Here is a 19,727-nt window from a genome sequence, read left to right on the forward strand (position 1 = left end):
TTAGCTGTCGACTTGTCATATATCACCTTTGCTTTGTTGAGGTATGTTCTATACCCAATTTGCTGAGGGTTTTTTATCATGAGGATATTATATTCTTGCCAAATTGTCTTCAGCATCTGTTGACATGATTGGGTGATTTTTATCTTCGCTCTCTTAATGTGCTGTATCATATTTATGGACTTGTATTTTTTTAACCATCCCTGCATCCCAGGGATGAATCACAGTCGACCATGATGTATGATTCTTTGCTGTTGGATTTGGTTTGTTAACACTTTATTGAGAAGTTTGTATCCGTGTTTATCAGGAATCTTGGTCTATAGTTTCCTTGTCCTGTCCTTGCCTGCATTTGGTGAGGGGAATGCCAGCCTTGTAAGATGGGTTTGGGAGTGTTTCCTCCTCTTGAATTTTTGGTAAGAATTTGAGAAAGATTGGTGTTAATTCCTCCTTAAATGTTTGGTAGAATTCACCAGTGAAGTCATCTGGTCCTGGGCTTCTCTGTGTTGAGAGGCTTTTGATCAGTGATTGCATCTCTTTACTTATTATTGATCTGTTCGTAGTTTTAAATTCTTTTTGAGTCAACCTTGGTAGGTTGTGTGTTTCTGGGAATTTATCCATTCTTCTGCATTATCCAACTTGGTGGCCTTCATTATTTGTGATAGTCTCTGATGATCCTTTCTGTTGCTGAGGTGTCTAGTGTAATGTCTCCTCCTTCATTTCTGATTTTGAGTCTTCTCTTTTTTGTTAGTGTAGCTAAATATTTGTCAGTTTTGTTGATCTTTGTTAATTTTCATTATTGGAGGGGGACAAAACCTCTAAGGGGTGTCTTAGACCACCATGATGACATACGCTCAAGCTCAATTCTTTTTATCACTGAATAATATTCCATTTTCTGTATGTGCCTCAATTTGTCCAATCACTCGCCGAAGAATGTCTTTGTTGCTTCTAAGTTTTGGCAATTATGAATAAAGCTCCTCTAAGCATCTGTGTGCAGGTTTTGTGTAGACATAAGTTTTCAAATCCATAGCGTAAGTACCAGGGAGCTTGCTGGATCTTATGGTAAGACTATATTTAATTTTTTAAGAAACCAGCAAACTGGGGCACCTAGGTGGCTCAGTAGTTTAAACGCCCAACTCTTGATTTTCAGTTCAGGTCAGGTCGTGATCTCAGGATTGTAAAATCAAGCCCCGTGTGGGGCTCTGCATCTGCTTCGAATTCCCTTTGCCCCTCCTCCTACTTGTGTGGACACTCTCTCTTTATCTAGAAATAAATAAATCTTAAAAAAAATAAATGAAACCACCAAGCTCTTTTCCAGAGTGGCTGCACCATTCTGCATTCTTACCGGCCTTGAATGAGAGGTCTGGTTGCTCCAAGTCCTCTCCAGAAATTGGTGTTGTTAGTGTCCTGGACTTTCTGGACTTGGGCTATTCTGTAGGTGTGCAGTGATGCCTAGTCGTTTTAATTTGCATTTCTGGGACATATAACATGGAGCACTTCTTAATGTTTATTTGCTATTAGTCTATCTCCCTTGGTGAGGGGACTCTTGAGGTCAGTGGCCGGTTTTTTAATAGGGTTGTTTATTATTGTTGAGTTTCAAGAATTCTTTGCATATTTTGCATAACAAAATCTTATATCAGAAGTGGCTTGTTGGGGCACTGGGTGGCTCACTCAGTCAAGAGTCCGATTCTTGATTTTGGCTCAGGTCATGATCTCAGGGTCGTAGTCTCAGGGTTGTGAGATCAAGCCCCGAGTTAGGCTCCATGCTCCTGGGAGGTCTGTTTGGGATTCTCTCTCCCTCCCACCTGCCCCTCCCCCAACTCTCACAGGTGCACTTGTGCTCTTTCTCACCAACAAACAAGCAACAAACAAACATCTTTTTAAAAGGTGGCTTGTCTTCTCAATCACTTGACAATGTCCTAAACACAACAAAAGCTTAAGAAGTTAATCAGGTCCAGCTTATCAATTATTTCCTTCAGGGATCCTGTCTTTGGTGTCATGGCTGAAATAGTGTCACCCCGCCCAAGGTCACCTGGGTTTTCTCCTGCATTATCTTCTAGAAAGTTTTGCACTTCAGGTGTTGATCCATCTTGAGTTAATTCTGTGTCTAGATTCAGTTTGTTTTCCTGTGAGAATGTCCAGGTGTTCCAGCACCATTTGTTGAAAAAGTTGTCTTTGCTCCATTGTTTGCTTTTTTCCCTGCATCAGAGATCGGTTGACTCTGTATTTCTGTGGGTCTATTGTTGGGTTCTCTTCTGTTCTGTCAATGTGTGTGGCTATTCTTTCACCAATGCCACACTGTGTGGGTACTGGAGCGTCCTAGTAAGTCTTGAAGTTAAGTAGGCAGTCGTCCTCCTCCTCTTCCTTCTCTCTCCTCCTCCCCCTTGTTTCTTCCCTCCTCCTCCTCCCCTTTCTCTTTCTCTCTCTTATTCTTTTTCTTTTTCTCTCTTCCCCCTCCTCTTCCTCCCTCACCTTTCTCCCCCTTCCCCCTCCCTCCTTCCTCTCCTCCCTCCTCCTCTGTTCTTCCCCCTCCCCCCTCCCCCTTTCTCCTCTCCCCTCCCCCTCTGTCCCACTAGGAATCCACCAATGGATTTTAGCACACCCCATTGCTATTGCCTTTCCCCTCTGCCTCTTGCCCACGAGATGCCATCTAGTGGCACAGGTAAGATGCCGCCAACCAAAGGACTGGCAAGAGGGGAGAAGGAGAAGGGAAGAGAAGTGGAGGGGAGAGGGCCTCTCAAAGCTTCTGGTCTGAAGTAGTGCACGTGACTCCCTCCCACACTCAGTTGGCCAAAGCAAGGTCACTAGAGCAGCCAGAGCTGGGCAGGGTTGGGCTATAGAATCCGGTCCCAGGGAGGAGAAGCTGATCAGAACAGTAGGACCTGTCACAGTCCCTCTCCTAAAAGACTGTCCTAGATTGTCTCAGGGAATGACCTTTTTTCTCCCCTTCTGTTGAAGTTTAATTTACAAATCAGAGGTGCACAGCCCAGGAGATTTGCACAAGGGCACATCAGGAGGCAAGGCTGCCCGCAGAACAGAGGACCCGCCGCCCTCTCGCTTAGGACCACCGTTCCTCCAAAACCCAGCAGGTGCGACCATGTCCACAGAAACAGCTGCTAAACGTCTGAGGTTAGAAGTGGGAAAGGGACTGTAGGAACGGGATGGTTCCAGAGCAGAAGGAGGCCCAGAATTGTGCCTGGGGCCGGTCAGCTCCAAGGACAAATAGAGCAGAACTCTGTTCCCTTTGCCCCCCTTCCTGGGGATTTTGGCTTTGTTTACATTGCTTCCCGTCCCCCTTTATTCCCGAGCAGTCGGTCCACCAGAAAAATCTGTTAGAAACCGAAGGACATTGGAGGCGGTCACTGTTACCATGTGGGCATTTCTCAGCCCGGGGAGTAAACAGCCGAGAGTCCACTCGCATTAAAACTGAGCAAATGCTAGATACTCAGCGTCCTTTCCTGGGTGGATTTTGTGCTGTTCCTATGGAAATAGCAGCGTTTGCGCTAATGCCGCAACTTCCATGGTCGATGTGCCTTTGCCCCAGCTGTGGGCACTTGCACAAATGTCCCAACGCTCGCTCCTTCGGGGAGGGTTGTGCCTGGTGGAGGGAGTGTTGTTTTAAGGCAGGGGAACAGAAGGTTGGCTTCAGGCCCCTCTGCACTTGGTCTCTGGGGGAGCAGAGGTGCCTTCCACTGTGGCTTTGCATCTTTGCAGTGAATAGGAGGAAAAAGCTTCTCAATGGCCTGCCTCCAGGGGAGTTCAGGGACTGTCCCAGTTCTCCTTCAGCCAGCAAGAAAAGCTCTGAATTCCAGCGGACAGTGGTGAACTCAGACAGTGTGTGATCAGAGACTGGAAAGAAAAATCCAAACCAGACGCTGCCTGTTGAGCAGAGGGAGCCTGCGAGATGCCTCTGAACGTCAATGTGCACTCTGTAGCCTCGAAAAGCAGAAACAGGCACCAGGGATGGAGCAGTGTGCAGTGACTGTCTGAGGATAGGGGGCCGCTGTGGGGCCTGTGCTGGGCAGTCCTGGCCTCCCCCAGCCCGTGTGGGTGGTGGAGGTCACCTGGGGGGAGGTGGTGGCTGTGCCAGTACTGGTGATTGTGACAGAGTGGGGTCCATCAGAGGGAAGCTGGGGTGCTTGGGAGCAATGTGTGAGATGCAGGGAGGAACGTGCTTGTCCCTGTCCTGTCTCTGGCCCCGCACATCACTCGGTGAGGGTGCTGTGCTGAGCGTGTTTGCAGCACATAGAGATCCACGTCTGTCCTGCAACATGCCAGCTGCCCCCTCTTCTGATGCTCAGCTGGAGCAACAGGGACAGGGCATGGCTGCAGGGCAAACCGACCTTGGTGGATACGGTGAGATGCCCTGTCCTCACGCTATAACTCAGGAGTTCTGGAGACCCAGAGAAGTAGCTGCACAGGGGTGACAGCTCCCGTAAAGGGACAGAGACGGGAGACGTGGTGTTAGGTGGGGGTGGGTTCCCGTCTCAGCCCCACTGCATTCAAAATGACTATTCCTTCTTTGGAAATTACAAAACTTGAACATGCTGCTTTCACCTTTCTCCTCAGAGGAGTGTGTGACAGGCTGCTCCTCAGGACCCGTCACCCCATCCAGAGGGAGTCGGTGGCATATCCAAGAGGGTAAACTGAGAGGCACTGGTGAGCCTGGGGACAAAACCCTAAACCCTGTGTCACCTTCGTCAGAGGCCACTGGAGGTGGGTCCCTGACAGGAGAGGGAATGCAGGGACGGCCCCGCACACAAAAGTCCGTGTCATACAGCACACAGATGGCAGTAAGGGGATCGTCTCAACTGGGCCAGAAGAAGCATTTCACCAAATGCAGCCTTCTTTCACGATGAAAACACTTATGCTTAGAATGCGGGGAGACCTCCTCAACATGCTCAAGGGCATATTGAACCCACAGCTAACACCCTTGCAGGTGAGAGAGTGAGAACTTTCCTCCAGGATCAGGAGCACGAGACCTGCTGCAGCTCCTTCTTTTCCACGTACTATTGTGATCCCTGGCCAGAGCAATTAGACAAGAAAAAGAAATAATAGGCAGAGAACCCGGGGAGAAAGAACCAAGGTCCCCTGTGTTCACAACAACATGGTCTTGCATGTACAGAACTCTAAAAACTCCAACAAAGGAAACAGCCGTTAGCGCTGACAGATTCAGGAAGGTGGCAGGACACAAATCAACCTGCAAAAATCACTTGTGGTTCAATACACTGATGACAAGCCTTCCAAAAGGAAGTTAAGAAAACACTTCCTTTTCAAATGACACCAAAAAGAATAAGATATTTAGAAATAAATTTGACCAAGGAGACAGAAGACTTGTGCATGATAACTACACGGTGTTGCAGAAAGAGAATGAAGAAGGTGTTAATACATGGACAGATGTCCTGTGTTCACCGGCTGGCTGACTTGACATTGCCAAGACAGCACCACTCCCCAGAGTGGTCTGCAGGTTGCATGCCATCACTACCACAGTCCTAAAAAACGTTTTTTGTAGAGATAGAAAAATACATTCTAGATTTCAGATGGAATTTCAAGTGACCGTAATAGCCAAAATAATTTTGACAAGGAAAAACAAAGTTGGAGGGCTCACAGATTTGATTTCAAAATATATTGCAAAAATGCAGCAACAGAAATAATGTCGTTCTGGCACAAAACAGAAGGATAGGCCAATGGAAGGGAAGAGAAAACCCAGAATTAAGCCCTCATCTACCTGGTCAAATGATTTCGAGTGAAGTTGCTAAGACCATTCAATGGGGGAAAAGACAGGTTGTGGTTTGTGTGCGTGTGCATGCGTGTGTGTGTGTGTGTGTGTGTGTGTGTGTTTTAATGAAGAGTGTTGGGGAAACTGGATATCCACATGTCCAGAAAAGAAGGACGCTGGACCCCTTTCATGACCCAAATCAATGAAAACTGGATCAAATATCTAAATGTAGGAGCTGAGCCTCTGCAACTCTTAGAAGGACACACAGGAGCAAAGATTCATGATGTTGCATTTGTCAGTGATTTATTGGCTATAACACTCAAAGCACAGGCAACTAGAAATCACAGATGATTTAGACTTCCACAAAATGAAAACTTTGGGGCATCAGAGGACTCATCAAGGGCATGAAAAGACAACCCACGGGACGGGAGAAAATATCTTCATATACCCGGTAAGGGATCAACACCCAGAATATATACAAACTCCTACAGCTTGGCAACAACAAAATGATCCAGTTAAAAAATGGGCAAAGACTCGGAATAGCCATGTCTTCAGAGAAGACACTCGATTGGCTAAGTGGCACGTGACACTCGACGTCCCTCCTCGTCAGGGGAACCACAGGACAGTCACCAGACACCACGGCTGTGAGGAGTGCTGTTGTCAGAACCCAGAGCACGCGAGGCCGTGGAAGCTGTGCATCCACCACAGACACAGCAGGAAGCCACGGGAAGACTCTGGCAGGAAATACCGTGTGACCCCGTGGTTCCAGTCCAGGGCTTTGCCCCCAAGGACCTTAGAGCAAGGGGTTTACGAGGCACGTGTACTCTGTGTGCAAAGCGGCTGCGAGCTGGCCGTGACCCCGCTACGGACTCCCCAGCATCTGCCCGCCCTGGGGGATACCAGGGCCACGTGCGCCTGGGCCTGGGGGTGGGGGTGACCTGTGGTGCCCTCTGACTCCATGCCCGCTCACAGGGTCAGCTCTGCAGCGGGGTCCCTTCCCTGACTCCGTCTGTCCCTGGGGGGCTGGCCTCCCACCCCTGGACAGCAGCCAAGCCCCAGATCTTGAGATCTGCACTTTCCAAAATTAAATTCCTCTCTAGACTAGAGGCTTTTCACTCAAACAGCAATCTCTTGTAATTGCTCATTTTGGGATATGAACAAATACTTCCTTCACAAAAGCCTGTGGATATAATGTTAAGGGAAAAAAAATCTATTGCATTTCTGGGCTCCTTTTGCCAACGGCACTAAACCCCATTTCTTATTAGTTTTCTGCGAGCAGATTGATTGTTGTTTCCCTCTTTATTGCTGGTCTCAGTGGAACCAGGATAGTGTGAGGACAGGGATTCTGATTCTCCACCTCTGCGCCCTGTGGCTCTTCAACGTGGTGCCAGAGCGGGGAGCCTGGACCGGAGTCACGGACTCAGATGGGGGCGTCAGGGGACACGAGAGAGGCATCCAGGAGGGGCTGTGAGGACAGGAGCTTGCGTGCGCCCCCTTGGAGGGGCGGCCGATCGTTGCCAGGCGGACACAGTCCAGAGTCACCAAGACTCCAACTGTTGAGGAGCATCAGGTTGTCTGCACTCAGGTTGTGGGACCCAGGAAATTTAACAAATTCCCCTACCCCTGGACAAGCAGAGCAGGACTGACTCTATTTTGGGCTGCACCCGCCTTGTGCTGACCTGCTTATTACTTAGGGCACTGCCCCGCCCTAGTCAAAGACCAGGGCGCACCCCACCCGGAAATCCGGCTCAGTGATAGGCCAGTTCAAATGGATACTTTAAGGTAAAACGTAATTCAATCGGCCACCTGCAAGTGGACCAGCATGACTGCAACTTTCTGCGTATCCCATGGGCCACTGCCCCCTATAAAGTTGCTAAGCCTCTTAGTCTCAGGGTCCAAGTCCCTGCTCCGCTGTGTCGGGTACACTTGGACCCAAGCTCGAGCTTGTAAATAAACCCTCGTGTGTTTGCATTGGTGTCGGCTCCTTGGTGGTTTCTCAGATTCGCGATCTTGGGCACAAGGTGAGGCCTGGGGACGTCTAGGGGTGGCTCTTGTGCAGGACGGCCTCTCTGCCCTCCAGATCCAGGCTGCACCGCGTTCACCCCACGCCATGACCTGGGCACCCCCCCACACACACACACCTCCTGCCTGGTGTTCAGGTTCCACCAGTGGGAGCTCCTAGGAGTGAGGGGTGGGTGGGGAGAGGCTGGGGTCCTTCCTGCTGGGAGCTGCGTGGGGAGGGGGGGCAGGAGCCGTGATGTCCCCTGGGCCCTTTCTCGGAGACCCTGCAGCACGTTGTCCCCTCCACGCCCTGCAGGCGTTGGGCACCAGAGCATGAGGTCACAGGGCACCACCTCTCACACATCATGGCCACGGCATGACCCTCTTGGCTGGTCTTTCCTGCAGGCTGAGGTCAGTGGAGGCAGGCAGGGTGCAGATGGTGAGGGTGGGGGTGTCAGGCCCAGGAATTCCTGGGAGAGGGGGACCCTGGGGATGGCGCTGAGGTCCACGGGCCACCAGTTGGTCTAGGAGAAGAAAGGTGGGCCTCCAGAGGACAGAAGAGGCTCCAGGCACGGCTCCTGGTTCCACTAACGTGGATGTGCAACAGGACTGTGGCTTTGGGAGCTAGGCTCTTTCTCAGGGTGTCGAATTTTTCACGTTTGATGTCACTCATATATTTTGAAACAGATTGGGGCCACAATCCTCAGAGTTCTTATTTTCAGTTCACGTTATGCCCCAGCCCCGCCCCCGTGAATATGTGTCCACAGCATGTTCTTTTTTTTTTTTTTTTTTTTTTTTTTTTATTTTTATGAAAGTACTTTATATAGTAATTCAGCCATGCGTACTATTACAGCATGTTCTATGACAGCTTTCACTGTGCGGATCCCTCCAGGAGAAAAGTCACCTGTCTTATGGATGCCTGGGTGTGTCGTCACCCCACTTCCCTTGGGCCTGCTGTCAGTGCCACCCCTGCGGGCATGTCCCAGGAGCCTGTCCCCTTGTGAGCCTGTTCATTGGTTGAAGGCTTTGACACGTGTCACCATGCCAGCCTGAAGTGTGCAATGACACTTCCCTGGCCCTGGCGGTCCCTGAGGAGACTGATTGCCTGGATCCTGTCAGTTGGATTACTACAGTTTTCTTCTTTAAACCAGATGACAAAGGTATCTTGCCTTTTCATTTGTGTGTCCAAGAACCAGCGATGTCGGGTTCTCCGCCAGCTATGTTGTTTACATGTCTTTTTATATCTTTTGTACACCCTGTTTACACAGGGGCCTCCCCCACTGACTTGAATACATTCTTAATATAGTAAGGATATGAACTTGCTATATTTTCTCCAAATACTTACCTTCAGCTCATTTACCTCAGCCCAAGCATTTGCTATGTGTATCTATCGCAACAGGGGTTTTCTCTAAGTGCCGTGGTATGTCTGCTCAGAAGGAGATGTCCGCCTGCTTTCCATGGGTGCGGTCTGACCTAGGAGGACACCATTTTAAGCAGGTATTTCTGCCCTGACCCTTATGTTCCTCCTTCCCCAGTTGCATCTGCTTTGAATGTGGATGTCACTCTGCTATTGCAAGTGTGTCTACTGTGAGCAGGGGTAGCTCCTGATTCCCAGGTGTATTCCGTGACCTGGGTCATGACCCTGATTCCCAGGTCAGTCTTCGCAGACTGAGGAAGTCTCCTGCGGTGGTTCTCTCACAGCTTAGGTAAAGCTAAACTGCCCTGGGACGACTGTTTAATTCCCAAGTGTGTCTACCCTGACCTGAGATGTCTGCCTAATACCAAATGTTTGTGTTCACTGACTTAGAATGTCTTCCTAATTCCCAACGTGCACTTTTACATGGAAGTGCATGCTGGTTCCGCAGTGTGTCTACAGTTACCAGTAATATTTCTCCGGTTCTCTGGCTTGAGTAGTCTTCCTTCGTCCCCTGGTATGCACCAGAGAAATCAATGAGAATTTGTTTCTACCTTAATTAGGGATGTCTCCCTAGGTCTCCAGGTGTGTCTCCCCTAAATTGGGATATCTCTCTAGTTTACAGGAGTGTGTAGCTTGACTATGGACATCTCCTTAATTTCATAGGCGGTGTACTCTGAAACTGGGTAACCCTGTAATCCCCCTCATATGTCTTTGGTGACCTGGAATGTTTCCTTATTTCCCCAGGAGTGTCTACCCTGACCTGAGAGTCTCCTTAATTCCCCAGGTGTGTCTACCCTGACCTGGAATATCTTAATAACTCAGATATGTCTTCATTACCGTGGATTTCTCACTAGTTCCTCAGGTATGTTTGTTTAATCTGACTTGGGTTTTCTCCCTTCTGCACATTTGTCTCCCAATTTTGGGATGTTTCCCCAATTTTACAGGAGTGTCTTGCTGACCTGGAATACTTCCCTAACTCCACAGATTTGATCACCTTAATTGTGGACACCTACTAATTCCTTATGATACTAAACAGGTATCTTCCTAGTTTGCTGGGGGTGACTCCTCTGAATTTCAATGTCACCTTAGATCTCCAGCTTTTATACATTGACCCGGGAGGTCACCCTAATTTCTAGGTGTATCTACTCTGAAATTAGAGATCTGTGGTATGCCCAGTTATGTCTACACTGACCAAGGGTGTCTATTTCCTCCAGTATGTCTATATTGACCTGATATTTCTACCTATCTCCCCACATGTTTCTACTCTGACCTTGATGTCTCCCCAGTTCATAGGTGGGTCTACCTTGGCCAGTGATGTGTCCCTCATTCCCAAGTGTGTCTACATTAACCAGTGATGTCTCCTAGGTGTATTTACTCTGGAATATCTCTGATTCCTGAGTGTGTTTGCACTGATTGGGGTAATGGTGTGATTCCCAGTGTGTCTACTGTGACCTGGCATGTCTTGCTGGCTTCCTCAGTGCCTCAACGTTGACCACTCATGTCTCCATAATTTTCAGTTATGTCCTGGCTGGTATCTCCCTAGTTACCAGGTTCATATCCTGATGTTTCTCTAATGACCCAGGAGTGTCTACTCTGGGGATGACTCCCTCCATCTGTACATCTCCATCTGTGTCTATATTGACCTGGGGTATCACCCCAATACCCAAGTGCGCCTTCTCTGACATGAGTATTCCTTCTAATTCCCCATCTGCATCTACAGATGTTTCTATACCAAACTGGTAGGTCTCCCTATATCCTCAGGTATGACTTTTGTGACCTAGGTTCTCTTCATAATTGCCTACAGTATCTATACTGACCTGGGAATTCTTCCTAATTTCTAAAGTATATCTAACAGACATGTGCTGTCTCTCTAATTCCCACCTGTGTGTCAGTAAACTTGATCATCTCCCTAATTCTCAGCCATTATCTATCCCTCATTTTCATTTGGGTCTATACTGACCCAGTTGTTGCCCTAATTCTCCCATGTGTGTACACTGTCATGGAATAGTTCACTAATCCCCAGCTGTATCTACTATGACCCGGGGGGTATCTCTAATTCTGTATGTCTGATCTCCAATGACCTGAGACATCTCATTGATTTCCTTAGCGTGTCCAATCTGACCTGACACGCCTTCCTTATAATTCAGGTTTGTCTCTGCTGATCTGAGTTGTCTCACCAATTCCACAACATAGTTGTGTTTAGCCTAATTTGGAATGTCTCCCCAGTTCCTCAGGTGTGTTACCATGGCCTGTGTTATCTCCATTCCTTAACATGTGTCCCCACCAATGTGGGATGTCTCTGCAAATGTCCAAGTATGTCTACTTTATTCAAGTTATTTCCCTAAGTCTTCATGGTTTCCTTCACTAATCTGCAATGTCTAATTCTACTAGCATCTGTGATGGACATGTCACTGCTTACACACATGTTTGTGCTAACCTGGGATGTCTCTCTAGTCACCCCATAGTAACTACCCTGACCAGGTAGGTCACTTTAGATCCCCAGCTGTGTGACCAGATGTGTGAATGTTTCCATGAGATCCCAGGTGCATCAATTCTGAACTTGGATATCTCTCTGATTCCCCAAGGTGTCTCTACCCTGACTTGGAATATCTCTCTGATTCTCCAAGTGTGCCTTAACTGACCTGGGATGGCTCCCCTGTTCCACAAGTATGTTGATCCAAACTTGGATGTATACCTAATTTCCCAGGTATGTCTACACTCACTCAAAAGTCTCACTACTCTCCAGTTGCATCATCCTGGACATTATAGGTCTCCCTAATTTCCAGATTGTGTCTATTCTGACCTAGGAGCTATGAATATTTCCCCAGGTTATTCTCCTCTAACTAGGAATGTCTCACTTGATCTGGAATGCCTCCTTAAGCCTTATTGTTTCTATCATGATCTTTGAATTATAATCCCTAGGTATATCTTCTCTGATGAGGGATGTCACTCTAAACTCCCCAGGTACAACTATTCTGAGATGGATGGTTTCCCTAATTCACAAACTGTGTCTACTCTTTTCTGGCATGTCTCCTTCTTTTCCCATATGCTTCTACTCTCACCTCATAGGTCTAAGTCCCCAGGTATGTCTACACTGACCAGGGATGTCTCCCTATTTCCTAGGCAGGTCTACACTGACTCGGGATGCCCCCCTCATTCCTTGAGTTTTCCTACACTGGATTGGTATATCTCTCTACTTTCCAAGATATTTCTACACTATGTAGGATGTCTTCCTAATTTCCATGTGTGTCTACTGAGACCTATCTCCATACTTTCCTAGCTGTACCTGCCTTGACCTTAGATATCTCCTTAGTTTCACAGGTGTGCAGTCTAATTCTGTGGGTGTGTATGCTATCAAAAGAAAATTCAGTGAGTTTTACTTGAGATTAATATTTTATTGGGTGGGAAAACAAGCATTTTGGGAACAGAGAAACATTCGAACTGAAAATGGCTAAAAAATTCTGCTGTTACAGCTCAGTTTATAAAGCATGAGTGTGTTAAGTACTCATTTTCCATTGGGATTGATAATTAGTAACTCACATTCTTTTCATGACATCAGCTTGCTTGATTATGGCTGATCAGCCTTCTACATGTGAACATGATGTTACAGAATCCAAGCTAAAGTTTTGTTTTAACTTGGACTTCACATTTTTAGAATCAGGACAGTTTTAAGATCTGGTTAGGTAAGTAGGAGTCACCACATATCCAAATGGTGGTCACTATTTCATTTTTTCTGCCCTCCCCACCTTTTGATCACTGTCTCAATAGAAGTGAGAGTGGTCAACTATTGAGCATTGATTGCTCTTGGTTATCACATGATCCTCCTTCTGTGGACATCTGAGGGTCATGAATGAGAGTCTGATAATTCTTATGCATGAAGTTTTGTTGTTCAGTTACCATGGAATGGAGGTGGTTTAATTAGTCCATGGCTACTGAAAAGCACTGAAGACCCTTAAAAAAATACAACCCAGAGGGATATCATTAATATGATTAGGAGAATAACATCAAGTCTTTGAAAAATACCCCAAAGCTAATGTACCCATTTATTTTTTTAGTTGGTTAAATCAGATCTGGTTTTTACTTTTACAAGCCATTCTTCATTTTTCATAATGTATAATTGGGTTTCAATTTTTGTGTTATTTATATAAGGAAAACACATATTAGACTTTATTCTCTGAATAAGAATGACATTGATAAGATAAGGCAATTGCCTGACATTATTGCATTGATACTTACTGTAATTGTAGACATTCTGCAATAGAAAAGGTCACTTCTAAGGAGTTTTGGTTTTGGGGGTCTCCAAACCCCCCCCACCTGTATCTAACTTGTAAAGGTAGATATACCAGGGGAGCAAGGTCCACCTCCCAGGTAAGAGGAGTAACACTGGGATTTAGAGAGAATTCTAGGTCAGGGCAGACATGTGTTACAGAAAACTCACCTTGGGAAATATGGAGACATCCCCATTAAGTGTACACAAGCCTGTAGAATTGGAATGATGCTCTAGGGTATCATAGAGACATTCCAGGCAAGTGTGTATGTACCTGAGTTATTAGGGAGACACCATATGTGTATAACCTGAACCTAGGTAAGTAGGGAGGCATCCTTGACCAGGGTAGACAAAACTGGGGACCTAGGGGCACTTCCCAGGTCTGTGTAGAAATACTTGAGGAATCAAGATTATATCCTAGATCATGGTAGCTTCCCCTGGGGAAACAGCATCACATGTTAGAGTAGACATACCTGCAGTATTGGGGAGACATCCCCAGTCAGAGTAGAACTACCTGGGGAAGCAGTGTCATTCCAGGTCATATTATACTCTGCATGAAACATCCTGGTCCTGTTAGACAATCCAGAGTGACAAGGGAGACGTCAGGGTGGGTGTTACTGATGATGAAAGAGAACAATGCACCAGGTCAGTATAGACACACGGATTTGAGAGAGACATCCCAGATCAGCACTGACCTACCTGGGGAACTAGAGAAACATCCAAATCTGATTAGACACACAGGGAATTAGACATCGCAGGTCAGTGTAGATACACTTAGAAAATTAAGAACATATTCTGGGTCATAATAGACATAACCTGGGGTTTTATAAAGTTATCTTTGTTCAGTGTAGACACTTCTACATAATTAGATATCCCAGCTATGAACAGACACACCTTAGTAGTTAAGAAGACATCTGAGATTAAGGCGGGCACACTTGGGGAACAGTGAGATAAACCATGTCGATGTAATACCTGGACTATTAGGTAGACACAGCAGGTTAAGTGCAGACATCAGGGGGAATTAGGGGACCATTCAAGGCTAGTGTAGACATAAATAGGGTATTAGGCATTCTGAGCATCATGGCAGTGTAAGACATCTCTGCTTTTTGTCTCCTTTTTAAACAACTAATCAGGCATCCATCCATGAATAAAAGTGCCTCTGAGATACAGCCCCAAATGCCAAAGGATCCAGGAATAGTGTCACCCAACTATGCATCCATTAGTAGGCAACAGCCCTCCATAGAGACTGCACACCCAGCCAGAGCCCTGAGGGGGCCTGCTTAAACCATCTTGCTACTATCAAAGAAACCTCAAGAGTGCTGATTTGGACAGACATCCACAGACAAGGGAGGCCTTATGGGAGTCCAATATGCCCCAAGTGGAGGTCCTTGGAGTCTGGATACACTGGAAATGATAAAAAGAACTTTGCTAATGCCACCCCTCCTCAAAAGTGACACTATGTGGGGGCTCAACTAGAAGGCAGCAAACTCTCCTGCTGGAAGGGGAACTAGGAGTACCTGGCTTCCTCAGCCATGTGGGATGCTGCAGGAGAAATCCATTCCCTCTGGCAGCACCCAGATTACTGAGGCAGGTTATCCATGACTCCAGGAAAGAGATCAGGAAACAGGTGGATGAGAAGATCAAAGGGTATTGAAGGGACACTGTCCTGATGATAGGATAACAACCGGAAGTTCACTCATGAGCTTCTGGAAGAACCTCCACCTGAGGATCCCCAGCCATCTAAGAGTATTGAACCCATACATCCCCAGTGCTGTGGCTGGCTCCCTGGGGCAACCCTTCTGGGAAACAGGAGAGGTGAGTTCCACAGACCAGAGAAGACATACAAGCTCGAGAATTCTTCCCCAAGAAGGGGCAGAAGCATGGCGCAAATGTATCCACAAAGGGACAGAGAACATCCAGATCTAACAGTATATCCCACCTGAAGGCAATTTGCAAAGACTAAGGTGGTGTTCACCACTCCACATATCAGAGCAGCAACATAAAACTACAAGGAACATGAAGAATCAAGGAACATGTCATCACCAAAAGGTAACAATAATCTAACAATAATCCTCCAATAACCAAACATAAAGGCTAAAGTTTGTGATCTAGCTGATAAGGAGACCAAAGAAAACATACAAAGGATTTTTTTTTCAGAAACAATAAAGAGAAAAAAAGAAACAAATTCTGGGATTAAAGAATTCCATGAATGGGATGAAAAACGCATCCACAGCAGAGTGGATAAAATAGAAGATAGAATAAGTGAGCTACAGGATAGGAACTTTGAAAGAGCATTACAAAAGCATAGACTATCTATGGGACTCCATCAAAAATACATATATCAGAAAAATTACAGTTCCAGAAGGAGAAGCATGAAGGGCATCTGGGTGGCTGTTAGTTAAGTGGCTGTCTTTGGCTCTGGTCGGGATCCTAGAGCCCTGCATCAGGCTCTCTGCTTAGCAAGGATCCTGCTTCTTCCTCTCCCTCTGCCATTCCCCTTGCTTGTGCTCTGTGTCAAATAAATAAATAAAATCTTAAGCTCTATGCTTTTTTTTAATCTAAGAAATAATGGCTGAAACTTCCCAAACCTGGAGAGAAACTTGGACATCCAAGTTCAGGAAGCTGACAGACCATTGTGTCTCAATGCCAAAAGGTTTTCCCCAAGATACATTCATTATAATAAAACTGTCAAAAATCACATAGAGATAATCCTAAAAGTACCCAGAGAAGAAAATATTATAACTGCCAAAGGAACCTTCACTGGATGATCAGTAGATTGCTCAGCAGAAATCCTACAGGCCAAGAGAGAGTGGGATGACAAGTGTTGTAAGAAAAAAAATTGCCAGCCAAAAATACTCTCTCTGGTAAGGTTATCCTTCAGAAATGAAGAAGTAGACTTTTCCAGACAAAAGCTGAGCTAGTTTGTCACACTAGACCCTCCTTATGAGAAAGCCGAGAAGTCTTCTTTCAGCTGAAGTGAAAGGATACTAATCGTGACATGAGAACGTATGAGTAAGGTTACAATGGAATATTAACCACTTAGCTATAATATAAAGGTCAATGTGAGTATTAAAATAATTATAGCTATTATAATTAATTAAAGACTATACAATTTAAAAGAAAAACAGTGTTATCAAAAATATAAAAGGGGTAACAAGTGAGAATTTTGTAAGTGAAGTTTCTATCAGCTTAAAATTATTTCATCTATGAGACATCTCATGTTAGCCTCATGGTAACCACAAAGCAAATATCTAAAGTAGAGGCACAAAAGATAAAAGGGAAACAGAGCCCAGCCCCACAGAAAAGCGAGTTACAATAACAGGCAGAAACAGAGGGTGAAAGAATGGAAATACAAAACAATTAGGTGATGGCTTACTATTGCCACTTTGTTATCAGTAATCACATTAAATATAAATGGACTAAATTCATTAAATTAAAACACAAAGAGTAGCTGAATGGATTTTTTAAAAAATATTATTTATTTATTTATTCAAGAGAGACACACACAGAGAGAGGGGCAGAGACACAATCAGAGGAAGAAGCAGGCTCCATGCAGGGATCCTGATGTAGGACTCGATCCTGGGACTCCAGGATCACACCCTGGGCCGAAGGAAGGCACTAAAACCACTGAGCCACCCAAGGATCCCCTGAATGGATTTTTTAAAAAGACCCAACAGGAATGCCTGGATAGCTCAGCGGTTGTGCATCTGCCTTTGGCTTGGAGAATGATCCCAGAGTTCTGGGATTGAATCCCACATCAGGCTCCCTGCATGAAGCCTGCTTCTCCCTCTGCTTATGTCTCTGCCTCTCTGCCTCTCTGTCTTTCATGAATAAAGAAATAAAATCTTTTAAAAAATAAAAATAAAAAATAAAAGACCCAACATATATGCTGGCTATAAGAGACCTACTTCAGCTTTAAGGACATATGTAGGCTCAAAGTGAGGGATAGAAAAAGATAGCAGGGATAGTTCTATCAGACAAAATAGATTTTAACCCAAAAGTGGTCACAAGACAAAGGAGGTCATTATATAATGATAAAGTGATCAGTTCTTCAAGAATATAATAACGCTAAACCTATACACAACATTAAGGCACCTAAATATATTAAGCAAATACTAACAGACCTGAAGGCAAAGATAACAATATGATACTACTAGGGGACTTTAATCAACCACTTTCAGCAATGGATAGATAATCTAGACAGAAAATCAAACGGAGACATTGGAGTTGAACCATACATTAGACCAAATGGACCTAACAGACATTTATAGAGCATTCTATCTACAGGAGCAGAATGCACATTTTTCTCAAATGCACGTGGAACATTCTCCATGATAGATCATATGACAGGCTGCAAAATAAGTCTTAGCAAATTTAAGAAGACTGAAATCATACAAAGTTTCTTTTGTCACTGAAATAGTATGAGGGTAAAGTTGAAAAAATTACAAACGTGTATTTTTACTTTTGTTTCTTTTGCCTTCGTGGATGTATCTTGCAAGAAGTTACTGTGCCGGAGTTCAAAAAGGGTGTTGCCTGTGTTCTCCTCTAGGATTTTGATGGAATCTTGTCTCACATTTAGATCTTTCATCCATTTTGAGTTTATCTTTGTGTATGGTGCAAGAGAGTGGTCTAGTTTCATTCTTCTGCATGTGGATGTCCAATTTTCCCAGCACCATTTATTGAAGAGGCTGTCTTTCTTCCAGTGGATAGTCTTTCCTCCTTTATCGAATATTAGTTGACCATAAAGTTGAGGGTCCACTTCTGGATTCTCTATTCTGTTCCATTGATCTATGTGTCTGTTTTTGTGCCAGTACCACACTGTCCTCATGACCACAGCTTTGTAGTACAACCTGAAATCTGGCATTGTGATGCCCCCAGCTATGGTTTTCTTTTTTAAAATTCCCCTGGCTATTCGGGGTCTTTTCTGATTCCACACAAATCTTAAAATAATTTGTTCTAACTCTCTGAAGAAAGTCCATGGTATTTTGATGGAGATTGCATTAAACGTGTAAATTGCCCTGGGTAACATTGACATTTTCACAATATTAATTCTGCCAATCCATGAGCATGAACTATTGGGACTTCATCAAGATAAGAAGCTTTTGCACAGCAAAGGATACAGTCAACAAAACTAAAAGACAACCTACAGAATGGGAGGAGATATTTGCAAATAACGTATCAGATAAAGGGCTAGTTTCCAAGATCTATAAAGAACTTACTAAACTCAACACCAAAGAAACAAACAATCCAATCATGAAATGGGCAAAAGACATGAACAGAAATCTCACAGAGGAAGACATGGACATGGCCAACATGCACATGAGAAAATGCTCTGCATCACTTGCCATCAGGGAAATACAAATCAAAACCACAATGAGATACCACCTCACACCAGTGAGAATGGGGAAAATTAACAAGGCAGGAAACCACAAATGCTGGAGAGGATGAGGAGAAAAGGGAACCCTCTTACACTGTTGGTGGGAATGTGAACTGGTGCAGCCACTCTGGAAAACTGTGTGGAGGTTCCTCAAAGAGTTAAAAATAGACCTGCCCGAAGACCCAGCAATTGCACTGTTGGGGATTTACCCCAAAGATTCAGATGCAATGAAACGCCAGGACACCTACACCCCAATGTTTCTAGCAGCAATGTCCACAATAGCCAAACTGTGGAAGGAGCCTCAGTGTCCATCGAAAGATGAATGGATAAAGAAGGTATGGTTTATGTATACAATGGAATATTACTCAGCCATTAGAAATGACAAATACCCACCATTTGCTTCAACGTGGATGGAACTTGAGGGTATTATGCTGAGTGAAATGAGTCAATAGGAGAAGGACAAACATTATATGTTCTCATTCATTTGGGGAATATAAATAATAGTGAAAGGGAATAGAAGGGAAGGGGAAGAAACAGGTAGGAAATATCAGAAAGGGAGACAGAACATAAAGACTCCTAACTCTGGGAAACGAACTAGGGGTGGTGGAAGGGGAAGAGGGCAGGGGTGGGGGTGAATTGGTGACGGGCATTGAAGGGGGCACTAGACAGGATGAGCACTGGGTGTTATTCTGTATGTTGGCAAATTGAACACCAATAAAAAATTAATTTATTATTAAAAAAATAAAAACCATAAGGAAAAAAATTACAAACGTGTAAACTAAACATCACATTCTTGAACCAGTGGGTCAAAGAAATAATAAAAAAAATTTAAATCTATAAACAAATGAAAATGGAAACACAATATACCAAAACCTATCAGATGCTGTAAAGCAGTTCTGAGAGGGGAGTTTATAACAATAAGTGCATATGTTAAGAAAATAAAAGGACTCTA

The 19,727-nt window shown here is 45.1% G+C and overlaps 1 long non-coding RNA gene across 2 annotated transcripts; it reads left to right on the top strand.

Moving 5' to 3' along the window:
* The first annotated feature begins 2,563 nt into the window (after nucleotides 1–2,563).
* Nucleotides 2,564–15,819, top strand: LOC111094999. Of its 2 annotated transcripts, none has more exons than XR_005379074.1 (5): nucleotides 2,564–3,083; nucleotides 9,114–9,211; nucleotides 9,876–9,993; nucleotides 11,717–11,838; nucleotides 14,532–15,819. It is a non-coding gene; the product is annotated as an uncharacterized LOC111094999 (long non-coding RNA). The 2 variants fall into 2 exon arrangements; XR_005379073.1 differs by lacking the exon at nucleotides 2,564–3,083 and adding an exon at nucleotides 8,587–8,874.
* The last annotated feature ends 3,908 nt before the right edge of the window (nucleotides 15,820–19,727 follow it).

The sequence above is a fragment of the Canis lupus genome, chromosome 26 (assembly GCF_011100685.1).
Source record: "Canis lupus familiaris isolate Mischka breed German Shepherd chromosome 26, alternate assembly UU_Cfam_GSD_1.0, whole genome shotgun sequence".
In the NCBI taxonomy this organism is placed as follows: domain Eukaryota; kingdom Metazoa; phylum Chordata; class Mammalia; order Carnivora; family Canidae; genus Canis; species Canis lupus.